Source organism: Phalangium opilio, unplaced genomic scaffold (assembly GCF_054372755.1).
Source record: "Phalangium opilio isolate 3A_F unplaced genomic scaffold, DU_Popi_V2 ptg000017l_1, whole genome shotgun sequence".
Lineage (NCBI taxonomy): Eukaryota > Metazoa > Arthropoda > Arachnida > Opiliones > Phalangiidae > Phalangium > Phalangium opilio.
Window position 1 is genome coordinate 11907175 of NW_028324151.1, and position 8077 is coordinate 11915251.

Here is an 8077-nt window from a genome sequence, read left to right on the forward strand (position 1 = left end):
GGTGGGCTCGAACCACCAACCTATTGGTTTACAGCCGAACGCGCTAACCATTGAGCCACGGAAGCTCAGAAATTAAATGGTTGTCAGGTATTGTGGAAAAGTTATGACTTTAAACGCTACATCTGAGACCCAACAACACCTCTCCCGGGTGGGCTCGAACCACCAACCTTTCGGTTAACAGCTGAACGCGCTAACCATTGCGCCACGGAAGCCCAAAAATTATATGTTCGTCAGGTATTGTGGAAAAACTCTGACTTTTTACGTTACATTTGAGATCCCATAACACCGCTCCCGGGTGGGCTCGAACCACCAACTTATTGGTTTACAGCCGAACGCGCTAACCATTGAGCCACGGAAGCTCAGAAAATAAATGTTTGTCACGTATTGTGGAAAAGTTTTGACTTTTTACGCTACATCTGAGACCCCACAACACCTCTCTCGGGTGGGCTCGAACCACCAACCTTTCGGTTAACAGCCGAACAAGCTAACCATTGCGCCAAGGAAGCCCAAAAAATAAATGGTCGTCGGGTATTGTGGAAAAACTTTTCTTTTTACGTAACCTTTGAGACTACACAACACCGCTCCCGGGTGGGCTCGAACCACCAACCTTTCGGTTAACAGCCGAACGTGCTAACCATTGCGCCACGGAAGCCCAAAAATAAAAATGATCGTCAGGTATTGTGGAAAAGTTATGACTTTTCACGCTACATCTGAGACCCCACAACACCTCTCCCGGGTGGGCTCGAACCACCAACCTTTCGGTTAACAGCTGAACGCGCTAACCATTGCGCCACGGAAGCCCAAAATTTAAATGTTCGTCAGGTATTGTGGAAAAACACTGACTTTCTACGTTACATTTGAGATCCCATAACACCGCTCCCGGGTGGGCTTGAACAACCAACCTATTGGTTAACAGCCGAACGCGCTAACCATTGAGCCACGGAAGCTCAGAAAATAAATGGTTGTCAGGTATTGTGGAAAAGTTATGACTTTTCACGCTACATCTGAGACCCCACTACACCTCTCCCGGGTGGGCTCTAACCACCAACCTATTGGTTAACAGCCGAACGCGCTTACCATTGCGCCACGGAAGCCCAAAAATTAGATGGTCGTCAGGTATTGTGGAAAAACTTTGGCTTTTTACGTTACATTTGAGATCCCACAACACCGCTCCCGGGTGGGCTCGAACCACCAAACTATTGGTTAACAGCCGAACGCGATAACCATTGAGCCACCAGAGATCAGAAATTAAATGGTTGTCATGTATTGTTGGAAAAGTTATGACTTTTCACGCTACATCTGAGACCCCACAACACCTCTCCCGGGTGGGCTCGAAACACCAACCTTTCGGTTAACAGCTGAACGCGCTAACCATTGTGCCACGGAAGCCCAAAAATTAAATGTTCGTCAGGTATTGTGGAAAAACTCTGACTTTTTACGTTACATTCGAGATCCCATAACACCTCTCCCGGGTGGGCTCGAACCACCAACCTTTCGGATAACAGCTGAACGCGCTAACCATTGCGCCACGGAAGCCCAAAAATTAAATGTTCGTCAGGTATTGTGGAAAAACTCTGACTTTTTACGTTACATTTGAGGTCCCTTAACACCGCTCCCGGGTGGGCTCGAACCACCAACCTATTGGTTAACAGCCGAACGCGCTAAACATTTAGCCACGCAAGCTTAGAAATTAAATGTTTGTCACGTATTGTGGAAAAGTTTTGACTTTTTACGCTACATCTGAGACCCCACAACACCTCTCCCGGGTGGGCTCGAACCACCAACCTTTCGGTTAACAGCTGAACGCGCTAACCATTGCGTCACGGAAGCCCAAAAATTAAATGTTCGTCAGGTATTGTGGAAAAACTCTGACTTTTTACGTTACATTTGAGATCCCTTAACACCGCTCCCGGGTGGGCTTGAACAACCAACCTGTTGGTTAACAGCCGAACGCGCTAACCATTGAGCCACGGAAGCTCAGAAATTAAATGGTTGTCAGGTATTGTGGAAAAGTTATGATTTTCACGCTACATCTGAGACCCCACAACACCTCTCCCGGGTGGGCTCGAACCACCAACCTTTCGGTTAACAGCTGAACGCGCTAACCATTGCGCCACGGAAGCCCAAAAATTAAATGTTCGTCAGGTATTGTGGAAAACTTTTCTTTTTACGTTACATTTGAGACTACACAACACCGCTCCCGGGTGCGCTCGAACCACCAACCTTTCGGTTAACAACCGAACGCGCTAACCATTGCTTCACGGAAGCCCAAAAATTAAATGTTCGTCAGGTATTGTGGAAAAACTCTGACTTTTTACGTTACATTTAAGATCCCTTAACACCGCTCCCGGGTAGGCTCGAACCACGAACCTATTGGTTAACAGCCGATCGCGCTAACTATTGAGCCACGGAAGCTCAGAAATTAAATGGTTGTCACGTATTGTGGAAAAGTTTTGACTTTTTACGCTACATCTGAGACCCCACGTCACCTCTCCCGGGTGGGCTCGAACCACCAACCTATTGGTTAACAGCCGAACGCGACAACCATTGAGCCACGGGAGCTCAGAAATTAAATGGTTGTCACGTATAGGGGAAAAGTTATGACTTTTCACGCTACATCTGAGACCCCACGTCACCTCTCCCGGGTGGGCTCGAACCACCAACCTATTGGTTAACAGCCGAACGCGCTAACCATTGAGCCACGGAAGCTCAGAAATTAAATGGTTGTCACGTATTGTGGAAAAGTTTTGACTTTTTACGCTACATCTGAGACCCCACGTCACCTCTCCCGGGTGGGCTCGAACCACCAACCTATTGGTTAACAGCCGAACGCGACAACCATTGAGCCACGGGAGCTCAGAAATTAAATGGTTGTCACGTATAGGGGAAAAGTTATGACTTTTCACGCTACATCTGAGACCCCACGTCACCTCTCCCGGGTGGGCTCGAACCACCAACCTATTGGTTAACAGCCGAACGCGCTAACCATTGAGCCACGGAAGCTCAGAAATTAAATGGTTGTCACGTATTGTGGAAAAGTTTTGACTTTTTACGCTACATCTGAGACCCCACGTCACCTCTCCCGGGTGGGCTCGAACCACCAACCTTTCGGTTAACAGCTGAACGCGCTAACCATTGCGCCACGGAAGCCCAAAAATTAAATGTTCGTCAGGTATTGTGGAAAAACTCTGACTTTTTACGTTACATTTGAGGTCCCTTAACACCGCTCCCGGGTGGGCTCGAACCACCAACCTATTGGTTAACAGCCGAACGCGCTAACCATTGAGCCACGGAAGCTCAGAAATTAAATGGTTGTCAGGTATTGTGGAAAAGTTATGACTTTTCACGCTACATCTGAGACCCACGTCACCTCTCCCGGGTTGGCTCGAACCACCAACCTTTTGGTTAACAGATGAACGCGCTAACCATTGCGCCACGGAAGCCCAAAAATTAAATGTTCGTCAGGTATTGTGGAAAAACTTTTCTTTTTACGTTACATTTGAGACTACACAACACCGCTCCAGGGTGCGCTCGAACCACCAAACTTTCGGTTAACAACCGAACGCGCTAACCATTGCGCCACGGAAGCCCAACAATTAAATATTCGTCAGGTATTGTGGAAAAACTCTGACTTTTTACGTTACATTTGAGATCCCTTAACACCGCTCCCGGGTGGGCTTGAACAACCAACCTGTTGGTTAACAGCCGAACGCGCTAACCATTGAGCCACGGAAGCTCAGAAATTAAATGGTTGTCAGGTATTGTGGAAAAGTTATGACTTTTCACGCTACATCTGAGACCCCACAACACCTCTCCCGGGTGGGCTCGAACCACCAACCTTTCGGTTAACAGCTGAACGCGCTAACCATTGCGCCACGGAAGCCCAAAAATTAAATGTTCGTCAGGTATTGTGGAAAACTTTTCTTTTTACGTTACATTTGAGACTACACAACACCGCTCCCGGGTGCGCTCGAACCACCAACCTTTCGGTTAACAACCGAACGCGCTAACCATTGCTTCACGGAAGCCCAAAAATTAAATGTTCGTCAGGTATTGTGGAAAAACTCTGACTTTTTACGTTACATTTAAGATCCCTTAACACCGCTCCCGGGTAGGCTCGAACCACGAACCTATTGGTTAACAGCCGATCGCGCTAACTATTGAGCCACGGAAGCTCAGAAATTAAATGGTTGTCACGTATTGTGGAAAAGTTTTGACTTTTTACGCTACATCTGAGACCCCACGTCACCTCTCCCGGGTGGGCTCGAACCACCAACCTATTGGTTAACAGCCGAACGCGACAACCATTGAGCCACGGGAGCTCAGAAATTAAATGGTTGTCACGTATAGGGGAAAAGTTATGACTTTTCACGCTACATCTGAGACCCCACGTCACCTCTCCCGGGTGGGCTCGAACCACCAACCTATTGGTTAACAGCCGAACGCGCTAACCATTGAGCCACGGAAGCTCAGAAATTAAATGGTTGTCACGTATTGTGGAAAAGTTTTGACTTTTTACGCTACATCTGAGACCCCACGTCACCTCTCCCGGGTGGGCTCGAACCACCAACCTTTCGGTTAACAGCTGAACGCGCTAACCATTGCACCACGGAAGCCCAAAAATTAAATGTTCGTCAGGTATTGTGGAAAAACTCTGACTTTTTACGTTACATTTGAGGTCCCTTAACACCGCTCCCGGGTGGGCTCGAACCACCAACCTATTGGTTAACAGCCGAACGCGCTAACCATTGAGCCACGGAAGCTCAGAAATTAAATGGTTGTCAGGTATTGTGGAAAAGTTATGAGTTTTCACGCTACATCTGAGACCCCACGTCACCTCTCCCGGGTGGGCTCGAACCACCAACCTTTTGGTTAACAGCTGAACGCGCTAACCATTGCGCCACGGAAGCCCAAAAATTAAATGTTCGTCAGGTATTGTGGAAAAACTTTTCTTTTTACGTTACATTTGAGACTACACAACACCGCTCCCGGGTGGGCTCGAACCACCAACCTATTGGTTAACAGCCGAACGCGCTAAACATTTAGCCACGCAAGCTTAGAAATGTAATGGTTGTCACGTATTGTGGAAAAGTTTTGACTTTTTACGCTACATCTGAGACCCCACAACACCTCTCCCGGGTGGGCTCGAACCACCAACCTTTCGGTTAACAGCTGAACGCACTAACCATTGCTTCACGGAAGCCCAAAAATTAAATGTTCGTCAGGTATTGTGGAAAAACTCTGACTTTTTACGTTTCATTTAAGATCCCTTAACACCGCTCCCGGGTAGGCTCGAACCACGAACCTATTGGTTAACAGCTGAACGCGCTAACCATTGCGCCACGGAAGCCCAAAAATTAAATGTTCGTCAGGTATTGTGGAAAACTTTTCTTTTTACGTTACATTTGAGACTACACAACACCGCTCCTGGGTGCGCTCGAACCACCAACCTTTCGGTTAACAACCGAACGCGCTAACCATTGCTTCACGGAAGCCCAAAAATTAAATGTTCGTCAGGTATTATGGAAAAACTCTGACTTTTTACGTTACATTTAAGATCCCTTAACACCGCTCCCGGGTAGGCTCGAACCACGAACCTATTGGTTAACAGCCGAACGCGCTAACAATTGAGCCACGGAAGCTCAGAAATTAAATGGTTGTCACGTATTGTAGAAAAGTTTTGACTTTTTACGCTACATCTGAGACCCCACGTCACCTCTCCCGGGTGGGCTCGAACCACCAACCTATTGGTTAACAGCCGAACGCGACAACCATTGAGCCACGGGAGCTCAGAAATTAAATGGTTGTCACGTATAGGGGAAAAGTTATGACTTTTCACGCTACATCTGAGACCCCACGTCACCTCTCCCGGGTGGGCTCGAACCACCAACCTATTGGTTAACATACGAACGCGCTAACCATTGAGCCACGGAAGCTCAGAAATTAAATGGTTGTCACGTATTGTGGAAAAGTTTTGACTTTTTACGCTACATCTGAGACACCAAGTCACCTCTCCCGGGTGGGCTCGAACCACCAACCTTTCGGTTAACAGCTGAACGCGCTAACCATTGCGCCTCGGAAGCCCAAAAATTAAATGTTCGTCAGGTATTGTGGAAAAACCCTGACTTTTTACGTTACATTTGAGGTCCCTTAACACCGCTCCCGGGTGGGCTCGAACCACCAACCTATTGGTTAACAGCCGAACGCGCTAACCATTGAGCCACGGAAGCTCAGAAATTAAATGGTTGTCAGGTATTGTGGAAAAGTTATGACTTTTCACGCTACATCTGAGACCCCACGTCACCTCTCCCGGGTGGGCTCGAACCACCAACCTTTTGGTTAACAGCTGAACGCGCTAACCATTGCGCCACGGAAGCCCAAAAATTAAATGTTCGTCAGGTATTGTGGAAAAACTCTGACTTTTTACGTTTCATTTAAGATCCCTTAACACCGCTCCCGGGTGGGCTTGAACAACCAACCTGTTGGTTAACAGCCGAACGCGCTAACCATTGAGCCACGGAAGCTCAGAAATTAAATGGTTGTCAGGTATTGTGGAAAAGTTATGATTTTCACGCTACATCTGAGACCCCACAACACCTCTCCCGGGTGGGCTCGAACCACCAACCTTTCGGTTAACAGCTGAACGCGCTAACCATTGCGCCACGGAAGCCCAAAAATTAAATGTTCGTCAGGTATTGTGGAAAACTTTTCTTTTTACGTTACATTTGAGACTACACAACACCGCTCCCGGGTGCGCTCGAACCACCAACCTTTCGGTTAACAACCGAACGCGCTAACCATTGCTTCACGGAAGCCCAAAAATTAAATGTTCGTCAGGTATTGTGGAAAAACTCTGACTTTTTACGTTACATTTAAGATCCCTTAACACCGCTCCCGGGTAGGCTCGAACCACGAACCTATTGGTTAACAGCCGATCGCGCTAACTATTGAGCCACGGAAGCTCAGAAATTAAATGGTTGTCACGTATTGTGGAAAAGTTTTGACTTTTTACGCTACATCTGAGACCCCACGTCACCTCTCCCGGGTGGGCTCGAACCACCAACCTATTGGTTAACAGCCGAACGCGACAACCATTGAGCCACGGGAGCTCAGAAATTAAATGGTTGTCACGTATAGGGGAAAAGTTATGACTTTTCACGCTACATCTGAGACCCCACGTCACCTCTCCCGGGTGGGCTCGAACCACCAACCTATTGGTTAACAGCCGAACGCGCTAACCATTGAGCCACGGAAGCTCAGAAATTAAATGGTTGTCACGTATTGTGGAAAAGTTTTGACTTTTTACGCTACATCTGAGACCCCACGTCACCTCTCCCGGGTGGGCTCGAACCACCAACCTATTGGTTAACAGCCGAACGCGACAACCATTGAGCCACGGGAGCTCAGAAATTAAATGGTTGTCACGTATAGGGGAAAAGTTATGACTTTTCACGCTACATCTGAGACCCCACGTCACCTCTCCCGGGTGGGCTCGAACCACCAACCTATTGGTTAACAGCCGAACGCGCTAACCATTGAGCCACGGAAGCTCAGAAATTAAATGGTTGTCACGTATTGTGGAAAAGTTTTGACTTTTTACGCTACATCTGAGACCCCACGTCACCTCTCCCGGGTGGGCTCGAACCACCAACCTTTCGGTTAACAGCTGAACGCGCTAACCATTGCGCCACGGAAGCCCAAAAATTAAATGTTCGTCAGGTATTGTGGAAAAACATTTCTTTTTACGTTACATTTGAGACTACACAACACCGCTCCAGGGTGCGCTCGAACCACCAAACTTTCGGTTAACAACCGAACGCGCTAACCATTGCGCCACGGAAGCCCAACAATTAAATATTCGTCAGGTATTGTGGAAAAACTCTGACTTTTTACGTTACATTTGAGATCCCTTAACACCGCTCCCGGGTGGGCTTGAACAACCAACCTGTTGGTTAACAGCCGAACGCGCTAACCATTGAGCCACGGAAGCTCAGAAATTAAATGGTTGTCAGGTATTGTGGAAAAGTTATGACTTTTCACGCTACATCTGAGACCCCACAACACCTCTCCCGGGTGG

At 47.7% G+C, this 8077-nt stretch overlaps 1 non-coding gene across 1 annotated transcript; it reads right to left on the bottom strand.

The window, feature by feature from the left end:
• Positions 1-286: 286 nt before the first annotated feature.
• TRNAY-GUA (transfer RNA tyrosine (anticodon GUA)) lies at positions 287-359 on the bottom strand. The gene has a single exon. It is a non-coding gene; the product is annotated as a tRNA-Tyr (tRNA).
• Between the last annotated feature and the right edge of the window lie 7718 nt (positions 360-8077).